The 21,490-nt window shown below is 40.3% G+C and overlaps 1 protein-coding gene across 3 annotated transcripts in view; it reads left to right on the forward strand.

The window, feature by feature from the left end:
• Positions 1-757: 757 nt before the first annotated feature.
• The window catches only part of TBL1XR1 (TBL1X/Y related 1), a 45,890-nt gene continuing 25,157 nt past the window's right edge, over positions 758-21,490 (forward strand). The window contains exon 1 of one of the 3 annotated variants that reach the window (XM_053458910.1): positions 758-907. The gene's annotated coding sequence lies outside the window, so the exon portion shown is untranslated. Of the gene's footprint in view, positions 908-18,612; positions 18,843-21,490 lie in introns of those variants that run through there. The other 2 variants (XM_053458912.1, XM_053458911.1) reach the window with 2 other exon arrangements.

A 21,490-nucleotide genomic window follows, 5' to 3' on the forward strand; every position in this document is an offset into this window, starting at 1 on the left:
ATTATGATATAACCCAGTCTAGTCAGTGCTTAATAAATTATTGCATTTTCAGATAAACCGTCAAACCGACAGATAGTGTACGTAATTTTATGCTATAATGTGTTGTTAACATAGAAAAATATAATTTGACGGCCGATAAGAACCTTTCGGCCCATCTAGTCTGCCCGTTATTCCCGATGTAAAGACTCGGGCCGTAATCACTTGGTGTTGTTGTAAATAGTTAATTTAGCAGCGTGCATTAAAAATACCTTCGAACTAATAAGCAAAGATGAATAATAAATAGGAAACCGTAATAATAAAACACAAACAAAATCAGGTGACTCCTCAGATACAGAATTGCCCTTCCCCCACGTTATCAGGTGAGTTGAAGCTTACTTTGTGCATCGGAGGACAGTGACACAGAGGGAGCTGCGTGTCCCCCGCTGCATCCCTTTTTTTTTTCTTTCTTAAGCAACACAAACATCCTAGGATCGGGTGTCTGTGTGTGTTTTTATCCCCCCCTCCCCTTGGAATAGGAGACTGTTGTGGCTCTCAGCTCCTGGCTGGCTGTGCATTGCTGTGGGAAGCAGCACTGAGTGCTGGCCTACCCCACTTTTGCCTTGCTGGTCACCTCCTGAGTGTTGAGTGTCTAAGAGCCGTTGGCTGCACTGAAACGTTTGGCTCTTTCTCTTAGTAACAGCTTTTTACATTTTGCCTCAATTCCTCTCCAACCTAATCACTAGCAATTGCCCCCCCCCCTCCCCCCATCATATATCTCTTGGATTTACCCCACTGTCTGTCCTTGTTGGGCACCCCCCTCCCCCCACCTTCCCTCCTTTCACTAGGGTAATAACAGCATATTACCAGGCTTTGGAGCTGTGTATCTGCTTGGGGAGGGAACTGCTTATTTTTTTGCTACAATATCAAGGTAAGTGCCTTATCTCTCGGGTCAGAGGCATGGAGTGGGCAGTGGGGAGTGTGTCCTGGCAGGAGGGGGTGTAGTGAAGGGGTTAAATGCATGCAGAACAGTTCCTTGGGTTAGTGCTTGGAGGTATGCTGGGTGGGGGGATGGGCAATGTAATGTATATTATATCCTCTCTCTTCCTACTTGTGATTGTTATAGTTGCTTTGGTGAGCCTTGGATTTGGTACCGTGGAGTACTGACAGTGTACACAGGGCTGTGCATGGACACACAGGCATCTTGATGGGGGTGGGGGGTCTGTACTGTACAATCTAGGCGTTGTTTGCTGGGGAATCCCTGACTTAGGGTCTCATTTGGGTGAGTGGGGGAGGGGTGCGCTTTTAGTGGCATGTTAACTGTTTCAAGGCTGGGGTGGGTCACCAAAACATATTTTTGTTTACAAGGCCCTTTCCAACAGTGAAGTGTTGATGGAGCTTCCCCTCCCCCAGTTGTTCTTTAACTTAACCCTTTCTCACTTGGCTGGGGATGGGGGATGGGGAAATGATAATCCATAAGTAAAATAGAACTATATAGACTATAGTGCATTTGACATATATTGATAGAGTGACTTATATAATGTGTGTTTCACCTATAGATTACTGTATACATGTGCTTTAATTCTGAGTGGCAGTGGATGCAGATGTGAGATCAGCCACTTGTTTATTATTTTAAAATGAATAATACGCACGTGTCCTGTATATCCGTGTATAATATTGCCCCCAGGAAGCACGTGAGGTCTGATTACAGGAAAATGTACAGTGTGTTTGTGCAGAGTGGGGGAGGGGAGAGACTATTTCTTTCTGCTTTGCCCAGAGAGAGAGAGAGAATTTGTTTATTATTATAATTATTATTATTATTTGGAGCGTCAACAATTTACGCCACGCTTTTTCCCATACAATCAAAGGGTCGACAAAATTAGAATTGACAGACTAAGACAAACCAACGCATTAGGTCAAGAAGGCCCTGCGCTCACGCTTAGGTTTACTTGGTGTGGCTACTATTGCATTACTTGGCAGGAGTAACTTTTGTGAATCGGTACAGCTTTCAATAGGTTAAAAGTCTTATATATATATATATATATATATATATATATATATATATATATATATATATATATAATATTTTTTCCCAGTGGTGGATAATAGTATGTATAACCTTTTTAATTACAATGTAATGGATTGTAGCTAATTTATGTTGGTTATAACCTAAACTGTGCCTATTGATTTATAGGCTGAGAGATAAACGTTTCTTTCACCAGTTCTTCCTTAAAATAAACTCAAGCTGTAATATTGACAGGTACATTATATATATATATATATATATATATATATATATATATATATATATATATATATATATTACACTTCACCAGATAAGAAAATTGTAGTTTAGTTGCACTCCTGCCAAGTGTCTTCTTTGATGGAACTTTTATTAACTCATTTGTTGCCAGTAGGCTAATTACTCTGTTTTGTTTATAAAGCATGGTTGGACTGGCTTACCCTCCAGTGACAGAGGGATTTGTATCAGCACTTGAAAGGGTACAGGTTACCTGACTCCGCTGATGAGGAACTATATGATTACCAGTGTATGTTGTTACCAGCACCAAAGCATTTTAAGTATCACTGCTTCCTTGTCACTTCCTTTAGTCAAACTTGTCAAAGGAATGTGGTAAACCGTGTCAATGTATAATCTGAATAATAAATATACATTTAGGAATGATGATTAGTTTTAAAAACAATATACTGTATTTGCTTGATTAAAAGATTAGGTTTTTTACAGAGCAAATGCTCTAAAAAAATACCCCTTGTCTTATATGGAGGGTCTGACTATTAGACTAAGACCTGGATCCTCCTCTCTGACAGCTGGTAAACGTAAACATCTGCAACCTTCACTGCTGCCAGCACTTCTATGATGGAGCGCAGGCATCACATGACCTTCCGGTGCTCAGTCATATAAGCCCCGGTGGAAGTACCAGCCGGCAGCAGCGGAGGTTGTGCGCATCCCACAGACGTTCACTGGCTGCCAGAGAGGAAGATCCGCCGCAGCACTGCAGGAGACCTGTGGAGGTTGTCTACGCACATCGTGCAGACCTCCACTGGCTGCCCCATTAGACACCCGGGAATCCGAAGCACGGGGGACAAGTCTAGGAATGCACTGGAAAGTCGGGGGGGGGGGTAAGAGTGGCATATGGAGGTTATAAGGGATTTCTGGCCGGCAGAGTGGCATATAAAGGGGTATAAGGCATTTCTGGGGGGTAGAGTGGCATATAACAGAGTATAAGGCATAACTGGGGGAAGGTTGGGAACTAAAAGGAAATAAAAACAAAAAATGTTTTTTTTCTCAATCATAGTTTTTATTAAATATGAAAAAAGTTTACATGTGAATTAATATTTACTAGTAAAACTTTTTTCCTATAGGGTATTCTTGTATTAAGGCTTTTTTTTCTTAAATTAATATTCAAATTTGGGGGGGGTCATCCTTTAATCTATCAAACACAATGTATATATATTTTTTTTTAATTTAAAATTGAACATTAGTTGATTAAAATCCATACTGCTTTACTTTGGATACTTTACCTTTACGTATTTTCCTAAAACAGAATGAGTATTATATAAAATGAGCCAATGTACGTCAATAAGGAATCCTGCCATGGCGTTCTCATCCAGAAGGTTAAATACTTTTTAGAGTCCAGCCATACCAAATGCAACGGATCAGCACTTTGTTTCCTGTAGCTCACACCCTCTTGGTTCAATGTTTGGATGCAGGGGGATTTATTTGTTTGTTTCAGTTCCACTTTTGGTAGACTTCTAACTTCTTGTTCCCACACCAAAATCACAATAGAAAGTGCAGATATAACACTTTAAAAGAGTTAAGATCGTAGTCACTTAGAAGGTGATTAAGATCACTGACTCCCTATAACTCTTAACATTACACAAGAAAACAATGGTCCGATAGACAAATAGGCCATTATCGGACTAAAATGTAAAATGCTACATGGGCATAGAAAGACTTAATACATCATCCTCATATACTGCCTGTGCATTTACTAAGCAAAGTCCCTGAACCCACATCTGGCTGGTCTAAGCGTTTAGGTTAACTGATGTCCTTCAAGCTGTGTTACTTGAGCATCATATGGTTGGCATTTTCTTCTGCTTCTAAGTAATTCCTCTAAAAATGTACTATTTTGCTGTGTACGAGATATAACCTCCAGGTATTCTTGTATGGCTCAGTTTCCAGGGGGGAAATGGAATTTTGTTAACATTACTTTACATTGTATTTATACAGCGCCAGCAGATTCTATAGCACTGTTTCAATAGAGTCAGTAATATAGTTTAAAATCACACACAATAACACATTGGTACAAAATGGAGAAGAGGGCCCTGCTCTTGTGAGTTTACAATCTACAGAGATTTTTAAAAGAAAGATTCCCCAAATTAAAAAATAAATTTCACATATAGGTTGCCACGATGCACCATGACTGTTTGGCGTCTGCTGAAACCATTGTGGGGGGAAAAGTTGATATACCGTATTTATCGGCGTATAACACGCACCCCCATTTTAACAAGGAAATTTGAGTAAGAAAAAATAATTTTAACTTGGAAGCTATGAACTTAATGTTGGAATAATATTTATTACATTATAACATTTATTATAACATTTATACCACTTATAAGGCAAATATGAAAGAAAAAGCACCTCTTTGAACAAAAAAACTGAACAAAAAAAACTTCATCAGAATCACTGCTATCTGGGAAACCACACACACACACTCAGACACACACACAGTAAGACACTCACACTCAGACACGCTAAGACACGCACTCAGACACACACAGTAAGACACACACACACTCAGACACACACACAGTAAGACATACACACTCAGACACACACACACACTCAGACACACACACTAAGACATACACACACACTAAGACACACACTTAGACACAGACACAAACAGACTCAGAGACACACACAAATACACTCAGACACACACTCAGACACACACACTCAGACACACACTCCCTAACCCCCCTTCTCAGGATCTCCCCTCTCCCTCCCTAACCCCCCTTCTCAGGATCTCCCCTCTCTCTCCCTAACCCCCCAAACCGGTCACTTACCTTCAACTCCTGCGTTGGAAGCGTGAGGCGTTTGTCTCGGGTGCCGGCGCTTCACTGCCGAGCGCCGGCGTCTGAAGTCATATGCCGCCGCCAGCAGAGGAGTCCTGGATTTCTGTCAGTCAGGGGGGCCCGAGAGTTGCCGAGCGGTCGTCTTCAGCAACGCCGATAAATACGGTAATTATTTAAGTTCAAGTTCAAAGCCAAGTTTGACGATTCCCTCAAACAATGGCTTTCAAATAAAAAAAAAAACAAAAAAACCTCTGACTTGATGGATAAGTAATTTTCCTGTTACTATGATGGAACTGGGTAAATTTTACTCTCAGAAGTTTCGCATATTGAACTGACTAGGTTAATAAACCCCACTGAAATGCATAATCTCAAGAGTTTTAGACGAATAGTATTTGGGGGCCTTGAGCCCCTGTTAACATTTGCTAAAAACTATTTGGAGTTGGGCGAGACCCCTCATATTACTCATAAATTCCCTATTTAAGTTCAACTATTCTTTTTAAGTGTTGTAATTGACTTTTTTTAATGATTCCAGATGGGGCTTGGCCCTTGGGTCCAGTAGCATGGCTGGTATATTTTTTTCAAAAAAGCCATCAATATAGAATTTGACGGCAAGTTTGGTCCATAGAGTCTGCCTGTTTTTCCTGATGTTAAAAACTCAGACCTTAATCAGTCCTTGGTCTTGTCTTAGATTCAGGATAGCTTTTTGCCTATCCCATGCGTGTTTAAATTCTCTCACTGTATTGGCCTCTACCACTTCTGATGGGAGGCAGTTTCATCTACTACCTTCTTGGTAAAGTAAAACCTCCTTACATTACATCTAAGCCTCTGACCCTCTTGTTTTAGACTATGACCTCTTGTTCTAACATTTCTCCTCCTTTGAAATAAGCTCCCCTCCTGAACCTTTCTAAATCCCTTTAAGTATTTAAATGTTTCTATCCTCTCTCTTCTTTCCTCCAAGCTACACATTCACAGCTCTGTTACACTATGACTACACAACTGCAGAAATGTAACGCTTATCTGTCTTCAGTGAAGTGCGCTGTTACAATAACATCCTTCTAGATATAGATATAGATGCTATCCAAGATGTGGAGGACTTTTATCGAATCAGGTCCACCATGGTTCTGGCACTGTTTTGCGAGTAATGTTTTTGTTGCTACTATAAACGGCAGTCTATATGGATACTCTACGGAGTAAGGCAGCAAACTGTTTTGGTTGATCTAAATGTTCTGCAGATGGTAATACTCTACGGGGTTTGGATGGGGGGGCTATGTTGTTAGTGAGTCAGCATTTCTAAGAATGATAAACCATTGATACACACCATAGCAAGAAAAACACTAATTGAATGCACTGTTGCAGAATCACACTTGTGTTGCACGGTGTCACAAACACTCTTGGTAGGAGCCGAACTCCACTGAATCTAGAACTGAAAGCAAATTACAAAATGAATAAACTGGTGTATTTATTTCTGTAATATCAGTGTTCTAACAATTTGTTTAGCTTTATTGTATAATATACAGAATACATGTACCCTGATTTGCTTTGGTGCTGTGCCGAGTACAGTCCCAGATCATTTCATGTTGTAGGAAAGGCAAAACAAAATGGTAAAAGAAAATGTGGCCTGTATCTACCCATAAGAAACGTATTGCCATTGTATGGGGTAAAACCTAGTGAAATGAGTATTTGACTAAGAAATTAATATATATATATATATATCTCACACACAACTTCTCATTACTTGCAAGCTGTTATTCAGTAGTGTGTCTTGTATATTTACACTGCCACACTGTGTGTTTTTGTTTTGTTATACATGAGTATAATATGTGGCTATTCTAGTATCCAAAACAGGGATATTTTTTCATCTACAGGTTTTACGATATCTTCATATTATTTTCATGTCAAACTACATAGAAATTCCAATCTCTTAAAGATGGAATTACTGAACACTTACTGTTTCATTTTTACAAATGTATTTGTCAAAAAGGTGGAATTTTGTTTGGCAAATGGCATTAAATCTGATCTTTAAATTATACTGACCATATACTGACCACATCTTTAGTTAAAAAAAAAAAAAAAAAAACCTTTTGGCTAAGATAAAGTGTAGTATCTCCCTTTTGGGTGGGGGAGATCCACTAGTCTTCTGGTTAGGAGCTGGATTTGTTATGAAGCCCGATGTAGTTTCTTCCATCACAAGTTTCCCCCTAACCTGTTAGGGAATTGAATGTACACCATGGCTAGATTGCAACACCCCACTTTTTGCCCTGTCCTTTTGGCTGGTGGCTAGCAGAATGGAAATGTTTTGTGCTCCCCAAGTATTGCCAGCTTGGGGAACTGATGACCCCTCACAGGTGGGAAGAGCACTGGGTCTTAATTTGCTGTGGCTTGTCCTTGCATATGGCAAGAGGCACAAATGGACACAGACTGTGTTTTCTGGGGGGGGGGTTGGAGTGCAGAAAATAGAAAAAACGTTCCATTTAGACCAAGGTGCTAAAGTTATGACTGCAGCTGGTATACATGCAACTGTGTACTTCCATAATGTTCTATACAGTCATATAAAATACATCAAAGAATGAGAGATCATTGAAGGCAAATTCAGTATATAGTGAACTAACTTTCCACAAGATGTTTTCTTATGATGTTGGAAATACCTTTCCATAAACCTCACTTGGCACAAATGCCCAGTGGGCCACCAGCTGGAAGCGTTCAGTAAGGAACAGTTTTCCTCTGAGCCTAACACTCAGGTTTAAAAATATATAAGTACATTTTTTTTATGTGTGATTTTTATTTTATATTGTGTAGCTAATGTGGTGGGAGTTAGTTAGTGGGAAATTAGATAGACATAGGTTGAAGTAAAAAAAAAAAAATTAAAAACCTATATTTTAGAAAACTTAAAAAATATATAGGGTGGATTCTAAATCTGGGCAAGTTAACAAATATATATTTTTTCCATATATACTAGCTGTGTATAATTTTATATACTAGTAAACCTGATTTATTGTTTTCTTTTTTTAAGCCCATTTTTTAAAAATGCGATACGTAAAAATAATGTTTTGCATATATGAATATGGTGTTAAAAATAACACAGCAAAAAAAAAAACGGAACTTGCACTGGTCCTGCAGCATAAAATTGTCCTGATCCTTTAGGTTTATATGTCAGCACTGTTACTTTTGATATTGATTCTCATACACAGATGTTAAGACTTATGATTTCTAGAAGTTGAACTTTTAGTAAATGTTTTATTTAAGTTTATCAAGTGGAAACCTCTGGAGACTTAATTTATGTGAACAGTAAGAAGGCATATATCAGTGGCGGAACTACCGGGGTCGCAGAGGTCGCGACTGCGACCGGGCCCTGGAGTTCTGCCAGTCAGGGGGGCCCAAGGGGTGCCGAGCGGTTGCTGAAAACGACCGCTCGGCAACTCTTGGGCCCCCTGACTGACAGAAATCCAGGATGCCTCCGCTGTTGCCGCCGACGCCGCCGCCTGCCTCAGCGCTACCCAGAGTGCAGTGTTGGGAGCGTGAGGCGTTTGTCTCGGGTGCCGGCGCTTCACTGGTGAAGGGAGTGGGTAGATCGTGAGAAGGGGGGGTAGGGAGGGAGTGGGTAGATCGTGAGAAGGGGGGGTAGGGAGGGAGTGGGTAGATCGCGAGAAGGGGGGGTAGGGAGGGAGTGGGTAGATCGCGAGAAGGGGGGGTAGGGAGGGAGTGGGTAGATCGCGAGAAGGGGGGGTAGGGAGGGAGTGGGTAGATCGCGAGAAGGGGGGGTAGGGAGGGAGAGGGTAGATCGTGAGAAGGGGATAGATGGGTTGGGGGGGCCCTTAACAGATTCTCGCACCGGGGCCCTGAGGTTTCTAGTTACGCCCCTGGCATATATTATTGTTCTTCTTGATATATAATTCCCAAGTAGGCCTGACTTTACTAAGAAAATCCAGGGCCTTTGTAAATAAACTTTATACCCCAGTAAGTAGGATTCACTCTGCCTAAACAGACATCTATGCCTTTTCCTTAAAATATATATCTGGGCATTCCGGTGTATCAGTAGCTCGGGCCAGACGGACAATATCTGTGCAGCAAGTCAACAAGGATGAGTTTTCAATGAGCAGGCACCACTACATTTTCAGGCACTGTCCTGCTGTCATTATTTTGCTGGGTGATAGGGATCTTGGTTTGGTTGAGGAGATCCTCTGATCTCCCCTGATAGGCCTAAGGAGCTATAAAATCAGTGGTTTTGTGCTCTTACTCTGCTGTTGTGGTCCTGACCCCACTTATTTCTACCTTTAGCCCCAATGATTTAAAGAAAATTCAGGTGCTGTGAGTGTGCACATTTATATACTGATTTTAGGGAGATGTCATCACCCAATGTTTGCTTCGCTGATGCTCTTCTCTTATATCAGTTTCCGGTTACAAATGCTCAGTTTTTTGACATTACTGTATGTGTCTTATTCCTTCTCTCTAACTATTTCTACGAAATTTCAACAAACTGAGGGTTGCTGAGTGATTATTGGAGTCCGTCTAGAAGTATTTTATTGGAGTATTGGAGAAAATGATTAGTCAGTAATGGTCTCTTGTTAACCTCAAATTATGGCATTTTTCTTCTAGCTAGTAAACAGAAGAATTCTGTTTTAACCCCTTAATGACAAAGCCCGTACATGCATTGTTCTCAATGGGTTTAGGGACCGCCTATTGTCCTTAAGGGGTTAATGGGTAAATGAGTGCACCTGAACAGAAAACAATAATTTACAGATTATTGTAATGCAACACTAGATCGGGATTGACAGCACCTGCGTAATAAGGTTCCCTAGCGTAATCTCCTTCATAACAACCCCTTTTGCCCCATAGAGTTGCACAGCCTTCGTAATGTCTCTTACCTACACGTGCTTCTGAGCAGAGTATTGTTAGACTTCGGAATTTGCTGCTTCTCCACATACCCTAACTGTGGACAATACATTTGGCCAGATTGCACTTTACGTGTAATATTTGCAGATCTGTTCCGATCATAATTTTAATCTATGCCTACATTTTCCAAGAATAATGCTCCAGTGCAATTTCTATTGAAATCATACATCATTTAAAATAATTTATCAAGTGGTTATTGGTCCCCTCAACATTTTTCCTGAAATAACCTTATTTGTATACTCTATAGATTGTCTGTTTTACCTTTTCATTTGCACTTTGAGGACAAATTGTACTGTTCCTTCAGATCAGAAGCCACGTATCGATCGTGAAGGTGAGCTCAAGTTTCAAATATGTGCAGGTCAACTAACTTTGAGAGTGACGATTGAATTATGCTGTTTTGTGAAATAATAAAAAAAAAATTCTGGCAGTTTTCTCCAGAAAAAGCAAGTATGCATACGAGGACCTGACTGAACTTGTATGCAAATGACTCTTGAGCTGACCTACTGAATTTCTATGTGTTATCAATACATGGCTTCATGCCAATGACCTCAAGGAATGATTACAGGATAATGTGCGAGTGTAGAGACCGTAGCAAAAATTGATACTTGCTGGCAACTTTCAGTGAATCCTAAACGTGTTATGTACCAGCTGAAATACCGTATTGGCTCGAATATAGGCCGCACTTTTTTCCCCCACTTTAAGTTTTTAAAGTGGGGGTGCGGCCTATATTCGGGGTCTAGCGCCCGACGCCCGGGACATGCAGTCCCGGGCGCCGGGCAGGCAGCGGGGTTAAGATACAGATCCCCCGCAGCGGTGCAGGGGACCTGCATCCTTCTCCCCGATACGCTCAGACAGCCTCCCCTGCCAGCACTTCCCACGGGGGGGGGGGTGCCGGCACGGGAGGTTATCTAAGCGTTTTACCTCTGCCCACCCCCGACTTACCGGAGCAGACTCCCGGGTGTCTTGCGGGGCCGGCGGGAGACATCTACCCAATACGCGAATGCAACTTCCGGTACCGGTACCGGAAGTTGCATACGCGTATTGCGTAGATGTCCCTCGCCGGCCCCGCAAGACACCCGGGAGTCTGCTCCGGTAAGTCGAGGGGGGGGGCAGAGGAGGACAGCGGCAGCGTATCGCGGGGAGGGAGGACAGCGGCAGCGTATCGCGGGGAGGGAGGACAGCGGCAGCGTATCGCGGGGAGGGAGGACAGCGGCAGCGTATCGCGGGGAGGGAGGACAGCGGCAGCGTATCTCGGGGAGGGAGGACAGCGGCAGCGTATCTCGGGGAGGGAGGACAGCGGCAGCGTATCTCGGGGAGGGAGGACAGCGGCAGCGTATCTCGGGGAGGGAGGACAGTGGCAGCATATCTCGGGGGGGGCAGAGTGGCAGCATGTTTTTTTTGGTGCTTTTTTAAAGAAAAAAAACTTTTTCTTTAAAAAAGCACCAAACTTTTAGGGTGCGGCCTATATACGGGGGCGGCCTATATCCGAGCCAATACGGTACTATATTGTGACCATTTCAGAAGTGCACAATTAAGTCAGTTTTTTAACTAAATATTGAATGTTTTAAACTACTTCACAGTTATGTAAAACAAATATAAAAAGAACATGAATACTGGCAGATTTTATAAGCAATTGAGTAAGGTGGGAGCTGAGATGAGATTGTACAGAATCGTTCCTCATTCCAGGTGAATGATAATGTTAAAGGAGAGATGACTAACAGCCTACTTGTGATCAGGATTTCTGTAGCTTTATACATTATAGACCGGAAAATTCCTCTGCGTAAACTGAGGAATAATCTACAGCCAAGGAAGAATATTACTGCATTTCTAACTGTTTTTACAATTTTGAATCCTTATTGGATTCCATTTTTTTGTGAGCTTCAATGTGTTTTACTACAAGGAAAGCTCTGCAGGCTATCTTTAATGGAGTTAGAAAATGAACCATCTATCCTAACTCCTGCTGGCTTCAACTGAAAGCATGAAGTTTTCTTATGTACACTTCTTGCACATGCTAAGTAGCGCTCCCATTGAAATCATTCAGAGTAGTGGCGGCAAAAGGCGTATATGGTAGTACAACATTAATGTTCAGCAATCATACATTGTAATTGGCTGCTGCCACGGATCCTGCACAAAAAGTGTACATATGAATACTTCCTGCTTTCAGCAGAGGTTAAATGAGTCAGGAGTCTAATGGTCTAACTCCTATAACGAAACAACACCTACACCACAGGTCACATAAAATAGGGCTGTGGTACTTTTTAACTAGATCAAAATCAAAAAAGAAATACCGAGTGAACTCGGTGCCATTTGTGGCATTGTTGTGTGCAAACGTGAGAACAGCTTTTAACCATGTCAAACAGGTTAGGCTTGCAATCTAATGCACATCATTTAGCTAATATAGGTATCGTCTTTACCAGATTTGCGTATCTTCTGTCTATCTCTGACACAGTAGAACTCCATACCACTACTGAACAGGTTTAGGGTGATGGGGAAGGGTCGAGCTTAAGTTCTGGGAAGTCAGAATAGAGATTTGGTATTTAATGCAATATGTTGTGGTGTGAGAGCTGAATGTGCTTTGATTGATACGAGATCAAGTTCTGATACTTGTACGAAACCACCTTTTTAATAATGTATTCTTGGTTAATATCAATATTCTAGTCCCCTTTTACATATTTATATCGTGATCTGAACTAGTTTTCGGACGTAAGGTATTTTCTGTTGACTTATGGTTATTTATAATTTTGAATTTTCTAAGACATATTGGACCTAGAATTAATATTTTGCTGAAGCAGAATGATTAGCAAATCTTGTCCGTTTCAAGTCCTTAAATGAAGGAATGGCTGGGGTAATTAAGATGAATCATTGTTTCCAAAATGGAAAGTTTGGTTTTTCCATTAATCTTTCATATGTTTAAATATATTGCTTTGTGTCATCTGGAACTAAAACTTTATCGAAGATTTATCCTGATTGCATTGTATTATGGGCATTCATATGTATTTTATTGGCAATTACCGAAGAATTCCATTTTATTGTTGTATTTTATAGAAGGGATTTTATAGAATATCTAATCTAGAGTTTGTTTTTGCAGTACACGGTAACCTTAATGAGCCTTTTGAAGTGGAGGTAAAATACCGCACGTGCTTGATTATAAGACGACCTCCCACAATCTGAATATTAATTTAGGGAAAAAAAAGAGAGACTGAATATGACAACCCTATGGGAAAAAAGTTTTACTACTAAATATTCATGTAAACAATGTTTCATATTTAATAAAAGCTATGATTGAGAAAAAATAGTTTTATTTCCTTTTATTTGCCAACCTGCCCCCGCCCCCAGTTATGCACATCTGCCCCAGGCTTGCCACACTGCCTCCCTGATATGCCTTATACCCTCCTATATGCCACTCTGCCTTCCTGATATGCCTTTTAACCCCATATATGCCACTCTGCCTCCAGAAATGCCTTATACCCCTTTATGCCACTCTGCCTCCAGAAATGCCTTTTAAACCCCTATATGCCAGAGTGGCTTATAGGGGGTTAAAAGGCATATCATAGGACAGAGTGGCATATAGGGAGGTATAAGACATTTCTGGAGGCAGAGTGGCATATAGGGGGTTAAAAGGCATTTCTGGAAGCAGAGTGGCATGAAGGGGGTTAAAAGGCATATCAAGGGGCACACTGCCTCCAGAAAAGCCTTATGCCCTTATTCCACCGGAACTTCTATGACTGAGCACCAGAAGGTCATGTGACGCTGGTGCTGTGTCATAGAAGCTACAGTGGAAGTGCCAGCAATATCGCGGGTAGTCTGCATCCATCGAGCGGACGTTCGCCGGCTGCCAGAGAAGAGAATTCCCCACAGCGCTTCTGGGAATTCTCTCTGGCAGCCAGGGAACGTGCACAATGCGTGTGAAATTCTGCCGGCAATTTCGCCAGCGCTCAGCTGAGGTTACCAGACAGGAGGATCCAGGTCCCCTGCAGCGCTGTGGGGACTCATAGTCAGACCCTTACTTGAAGTCTGATTAGAAGACGACCTCGATTATAAGAGGGGTATTTTACAGGGCATTTGCTCTAAAAAACAAAAAACAAAAAAAACCTTTGTCTTATAATCGAGCAAATAAAACATAAAAAATGTAAACCCCCTTCAGGCCAATGGGCTTTCATAACCAAAGGACCAAAATATTTTGTTAGTTTTACCATGTTACCTTATTTGAAGAACCTGCACAAATTGTACATCATTTTGATTAGCAAAAGTAGGGCCTTTTAAAATCCTAGAAATACATAAAATTTAATAATAGTGATAATAGATAAAAAAAAAAAAAAAAACACAACTTTGCTTAACTTTTCTTCTGTACTGTAAGTGCTGCAACAAAGTCAGGATGTACCTGCATGTCCTGAAGGGCTTCTCGTCACAGGTTTCAAGGACGTACAGGTAGGTCTTAAGGGGACTGAAGGGGTTACTGAGAAGCCTGTGCTGGGACAGTCAAATATTGTGGCCCTTAAAGACTGGATTTATGCAAAATTCCATCTTTAAGCTGAATTTAGGTGGGACTAAGCCAAGTTGATCTCATGGTGGCAATGAGATCCAAATGTATTCAGATCTGGATTACATTTTGATTGTAAAAGTTAACTTGTGTTTCAACAGTTGACAAGCGCATGCTTAATATTCTCTCTTCCGTGCAAATGACATGTGGCTAAAATGATCACCCCTATCACTTATTTTTATTTATTGTTTTATATGGCGGTGTCATATTCTGTAGCGCTGTACAATCGGTAGACAGGACATAACAAGTACTATATAACATAAGAATTTGATTTACAGAAACAACAGGTGAGGAGGGCCCTGCTCAAACGAGCTTACAATCTAGATGGAGAGAATATTCCTAACAAACTTTTACAGCCAGTTTTTTTTTAACCATTTTCATAGTAATATTACAATGACAGTCATCAACTAAAACAATGTTGCGAGGTGGTAAGAATACAGGGTATTCCAGTGTTGCATGTTGCTCAGGCGGTAACATGGAAAAAGGTCACGCAAGGTGTAAACAAGGGTTATAAAAGGGTAATATATATATTTTTTTTTACCCATATCTTGGTTAAAATTATAACATATATATATATATATATATATATATATATATATATATATATATATATATATATATATATATATATTTCCTTCAAGTCCACTCTTTGATTTACGGACAGGAGCTATTCATCTAGATGCTATTGTATTCCAGGTGTCTTATAATAGGGATGAAGATGAGTGATGCATTCAAGTATACATTATTCTTCTTGTATGACTTAAATACATTTATCTTAAATGTACCACATTTATACCTGATGCAACAAATTATGGGAACTCTCAAGCAAGATCTCTCTGTTACCGGTAGAGCTCCTTTGTATAAGTCTTTAAAATGACAAGTGTGTCTCAGCAATTCCCATACGAAACTCACGAAATTCAACCACTGAGAAACAGATTTGAGTACTGCTGGTAACATTTATATGTACAATTTATTGATTGCCAAATAATATAATTACCTAAAGATATGGGGATGATATTGCTTATGGAAATGTAACAAGATAAAATAGTGGTGTGTTTAGTAACTTATATGTATTGCACCAACTAGATATGCAACATTTCCAAATAAATAGTCTATATTTTTAAATGGGAACTGTCTAGTGCCCTACATAGCAATATCAAATTATTAATCCAAGACAAACTTTCAAATAAGATGTGTGGGTATATTTTATGCACCCTGGAACACTATTCGTTCTATATGTAACAAAAAACAGAACATCATTTTTTTGCCTATTCCAAAATCCTTCCATAAATCGGGATTAGGGATTGATGTCACTCATAGGTGGTCTAATATCCGTGATCAATTGGTACGCTCATTGGCACTGGAACCAGGGAAACATTTACCTTCCCTAAAGTCCTCAACTGTAAAAGTGTTTACGTAAATACATGTATTTGAGGTATACAATATGTAAATATTTCAAGAGCTAGAGTTTTCCAACATATTGAGGAATGCAAAAATAAATTTGGATCTACCCTATGTTCCCGCAGTGGTGCATCCATCAGAGTTTATTACCGATCGTATGACGTAGAACTGCATATGAATCTTGGAAGCATAAGGAATCTATAGACTATACGATAAGATAATTCACCCTCTACTTTATTTCAGCTATGACTTAAATACCTTTCTTTTAGTGGTCACATATCCTCTTAAACCTCTTGTTCTGGTTAATAATACTTTATAACTAGGGTTAGTTACATGTATCAAACGGAAATCGCTTACAAGTGAACTCTTGGCATTGAGCCCAGTTGGTTTCACAGTTTGGTTGCTTGTAGATTTTATTTGAAGAAGATTTAAATAAACTTTTGTTTTTATAATACGGTATTTCCTTATTTGTCCCCCTTATATCTGACTTATAGTCAGACTTTACTGTTTAGATTTCCTTGAATATTATATTGTTGCAATGTAAGCACACATGCCATCTGCCATAAGCCAGCAGCACTAGAGCTAAGAGTTGTAAAAGCATTACCTAAATAGTTGCCCCTGGGATTTTAATAGGACTACAATGTCATAGTTTTTCTTTTTTCCCTCACAACTCAAGTTTGTCTATTTTTGATATATATATTAGTGGGTGTATTAGGGCTAAAAAATGTAGTTAGTGCTAGTAGATGTAAAATAAGTGGACTTGTATAGAAAATACATATAGTATATGGTAAGGACATCATCAGCACCTTACCATGGAGTCTTAGTGTGCGACTAACAAGCTTGCATCTGTCTTCAGCTGTCCCAAGACGTTGTGCTTCCTGGGTCCAAAGATGAAATGATGCCCCACCCCCACCATGCCTACATCACGATTCATACATTCCCTCTAATACACTTTTTTAAATGTCTTCCTACTAACTGCTTCCGTATCCCTGTATCCTTTCTTTGTCCGCTTCTCCATGAACTTGGCCTCCTGGTGCTCTTCTGCAAAAGGATGGAATGGGAGAGCGGTTGCCCCCTGTGGCTCCAGTCTTTTGCAGACGAGCACCAAGAGAAAAATGCAGATAGATCCGTGGAGGAAGGGAGGTGCAGAAACGTTTTGTGAAAAAACATTCCGCCCGGGTCCCGTGGACCCACCGGGACCCACGCAAGGGCTTGCTCTTGTAACATCCCGGGGCAGGGTTGAATTACTCCAAAATTTATTAGATGTTACAAAGATGTCTTGAATACCTAGTTCTCCATGCGTGCATGTTTACAATTCTTTTAAAAGGTATGGTGCTAAGTATAAAGGTAACGATAAAATGCTTAAACTGATGCTTGTTGTGCAATGATACATAGTAGCTATAAGCTTATATATGTGTAGGTTAATCTAGGTATTTTTGCCCCATCAAAACAAATATTTATAAATAATATGTACAATGTTTAAAAGTGTGTTCACTCACAATGCTAATTTCTGCTGCCAATGTTTATTAAAGTCAGTTGCAGAATGCCAAGATGGCTTTTATACCTTTATGTAACTTTATCATACGTATTTAACCCTGTGAATATCCCCCCCATATAGTAACATAGTAACATAGTTCATAAGGTTGAAAAAACACCAAAGTCCATCAAGTTCAACCTATATACATATTGTGTCCCTATATGTGATATGTGGGTATGTATAAACGGGCCAGAGCACCCACTACATATCTTGCATGGTTGTACATTGGGGTATCCTCTCCGTGCTTTCGGAAGGTGCTCATTGGCACTCCCTGCGCAACAATTTTTTTAATGAGAAAAGCCATGTACATGTTACACAACTAAGCTTCCTCTGTGCTGCAGACCTCAAACCTTAAAAAGTATGTTCCAGTCGCTGCCTTTAAGAACGGGCAAGACTAATATGGCAAGAATGGCAGATCTCCAAAACCCATAACTACGTTTATTTTGTACGCGACTACCCCGCTATATGAGCTGCATGTGCTGTCTACTGGTATACCCAACACACCTCTTGAATGAAAGGGAGCCTAAAAAAAAATTCTGTTCCTTTTTTAATACTCGGTTTGTAATTAATGTACAAATAATGGAATTTTTGGATTTGCCCTAAACTGGGAATCTGAATAGCTTTAATTGTCCTGGGGGAAAATAAAGATTTGTATCCATAGGTGAAGTGAAAACTTTCTATAAGAATGTTATCTAGCTATAGCAGAATTAGCACAGTTGGCCCGGCCTCACATGGTTAAAATAAAATGTGCCCTGGCACCCGGCGCGCTGATTTACATTTATTTTGTGAACATACAGTGAATGTGAGTGAACACAGCGAAACCTCAATTCACGGATGCATTAATTGAATTTTCTTATCTGGAATGGAACGCTATAGCAGCGATTGAATAGGAAATGAATCGCGTGATAACGGCGTCCCCTGACTGGCGGGGCTTGTTACATGTGTTTCTGCGGCTCACGTACTCTCGCGCGAACGTGACAAACTGTAGCAGCCGAGGAGACCTGTCAGGAAGCATTGTCTGTAGTTCAAGGCTTCAGTCGGCTTTCTATTCAAGCACAACCCACTGCCACACCACGTGCTCCTAGGGTTTGTCTCAGCTTCCGGTATCCTCTGTCTCCATGCTTTTGCATTCTGTGGAGGGAGCGGAAGTAGCTCGTTACGTCACTTTACTGAGCGACACCACCTAACCCGGAAGTGCGACGCGTCCCACGGGCGGTTGTTGTTGAATTCTTTGAGGGGGTGCACTTTGAATCCCCTTTCCGCGCCCCACCTAATTCTCTGCCTAACTCTGTCCGCGTGACCGGGACGCGAGGATCTTACCGTCTCCAGAACATGAGGCTGGATTTGTGATTTAGACTACCGAGTCCGGGTGCACACGTGGTTATTTGATCACAGCGCCAAGTACGTTTACGGGATGGGAGCGGGAGGGGAATGCGTCTCTGGCTTTGGTCGCTCACGAGTCTCCTATGGGAAGACGGATATTATTTGTAACATTTCTATGGGGGGGGGGAGTGGTCGTCAGAGGCGATTGTTAAGTGCTTTTTAGGGATTTTTGTGTTTCCATAGCAAATAATGTGTTAAATAGCTTCCTTCATACTTCCGACTGCCAACCTGCACTGGATTCATTCATTGTAAACACTGAGACTGTCCGGGTGTAGAAGGACGTTGTCTCCAGAGAATGAATGAAAAGTGTAACCTAGGATGTTGATGTTATTGATCTGATATTTTTTGGCAACAAAACATGATTGTGCTCTTATTTTGTTAGTGTAGACGCACATATATAAATGTTAGCGTATTTTATATTCAGCGTATTTATTGATGCAACTACATGTAAAACCAGTTGCTTGTAGATGTGAATGGTACCCTGCTAGATCAATGTGTATTTTTCTTCATGTGTGGTATAAAACTATAACTGCGCAAAAATATATATATAGGAGGTTTACTTAAATGTGTATATTTTGGCACTTCAAAGGTATCCGTAAAGTATGTGTGTTTTTGCTGAAATAGGGCAGGTTTGTGGGGCAGGTGTGTGTGCGCGCGCATTGTTTGGTGCATGCGCTCCCCTGGTGGTTTTCCCCAGTTGCACCTTTTTGATTGAATTGGCGACAAAGCGTGTCTGACAGGGTACCGTGCCAGTGTAAGCAACCGGGGGAAAGAGCAATTATCTATACAGCGTTTAACTCTTAAATCTCACAGTGAACGAGAAATTCATTTTACATGCAAAATAAAAATCAATTATGCTGCTAGCGTGCTTTGGTTTAAATGGCATTAAATTTGAGAAATACACTTTATTTATTGGAAATGTGGTTTATCTAGGAAGATTCTCCGCGTTTTCATTTGTACTGTCAATGTATATCTCATCCAGTAGGCCAAGAGCTACATCCAGGCAACTCCGGCCAATCGGAGAATACAGTTTGTAAGTTGCAAAAAAAAATATCTATAACAGAAGAATAATTTTGGCCTGTTATTTTGAAAGTTTAGTGGGAGCTCTATTTAAAAAATAAATTATATATATCATATATATATATATTGTATATATTGTCGCCACCAGCAAAAAGGTAAAGCCAAACAGTCATTGCTGTTTGATGTTGCTTCAAAGATTCTCAACTCTTGGGTTCCATTTTCATCACGTTTTCTGGTAGTCTGATGAGTTTTAAATGTTTTATAGCTATAGCTACCGACACAGCACAATAAAATAAATTACAAAAATAAAAATATATATAATTTTTTGAGCGCTTTTTTTTTTTTTTGCAATTAAGCAAACATAAGTAAAAATCTGATTCATTCTCCTCATTCTCCTCTGGCAAAAAGTGAAGTACTGTTTCTGACAGGTAGCATGCCCGGTTTTTTTAAATGTCACTTGATAATCAACTTTTTAATAAATGCTTTATTATGACGCGAATATATCCTAACACCGTTTGCAATCATGCATTTTGTTTTACCTTATTGATATTGCTTTATTGCTTTATGATTTCTGGTTTGGCAATACCACCTTTGGGATATTCCTGCTATAAAATAACCACTATTCTGATAGCAAGTTAAACTTGCAGGCTAACCTTATGATGGAAAATGGTGAAAAACAGTTAAACATTTTTGGTGCTGCCCCGTTTATGATGAATGTGTATTAAAGCGCTTTTTAAGTACATTTTATATACATGCTTTAGCAGAAAAGAAAAACTCATTTAGGAGAAGCTGCAGCTCCAGGTGTGTACAGGGCATTGCCCCCTCCGTGAGGTTGGCAGAAGTCCGCTGGTTGGCGGTGATTAAAGTGCCGATGAGCACTGGCAAGCAGGACATGCGTTTGGTCAAACACATCTCTTGCAAGCCGAGTGGTTGGGGGAATGGAGAAAGAGCAAATGCATAGGGGGATTCTGCTAAATCCCTTCATGCACTTGCAAGGGGGGCATTTGTTAACTGAAGAATGACACAACTGTAATATAAGAGCGCATAGAACTGCGGGAGCGTCGCTTTATGTACGTTTTTAATGGTTTGTTTGGTAGAATTTACCAAACGTTTTGCTAGATCTTTGATTATGGTATGGAATATGAGTCTCTTATTTTGTGTTAGGGTACACCTAAAATTGGTATATTCTGTACATGCACTGCATAATTATAGATATTCAAATTTGACAATATGCATTACTTGTTCTTGCTCATATTTTCTCCATTAATTAACTGGGTAACCATCCTGATTCTCTACAAAGGAAAACATACATTTATAGTATTTTTAATTTGAAGCAGCGGTTGGCTTATGTGTATTTTAAGCGGCATCAGTGCTCTCATAGGTAGCTGTGAATTAAAATAATCCCAGTGCATTACTTTCCACAACACGCTGAGCAATGTGATATGCCTCCTGAGGCAAGCCCAAAGGGGCCACCGTACCAACAGCTGCATTAGACAAATAGAGATTGCTTTTCAGCATCTGCGAATTGCACAGCCAAGATTCTGTTGTGTTGGAAAAACTTGACTTCACAAATGCCATATAACTTCAGGTCTAAAGAATGTTATTAAGTTGTATGATATTATCAGAATCCTCGCTTTGGCTGAAAT

The sequence above is a fragment of the Spea bombifrons genome, chromosome 3 (genome assembly GCF_027358695.1).
Source record: "Spea bombifrons isolate aSpeBom1 chromosome 3, aSpeBom1.2.pri, whole genome shotgun sequence".
Taxonomy (NCBI): domain Eukaryota; kingdom Metazoa; phylum Chordata; class Amphibia; order Anura; family Pelobatidae; genus Spea; species Spea bombifrons.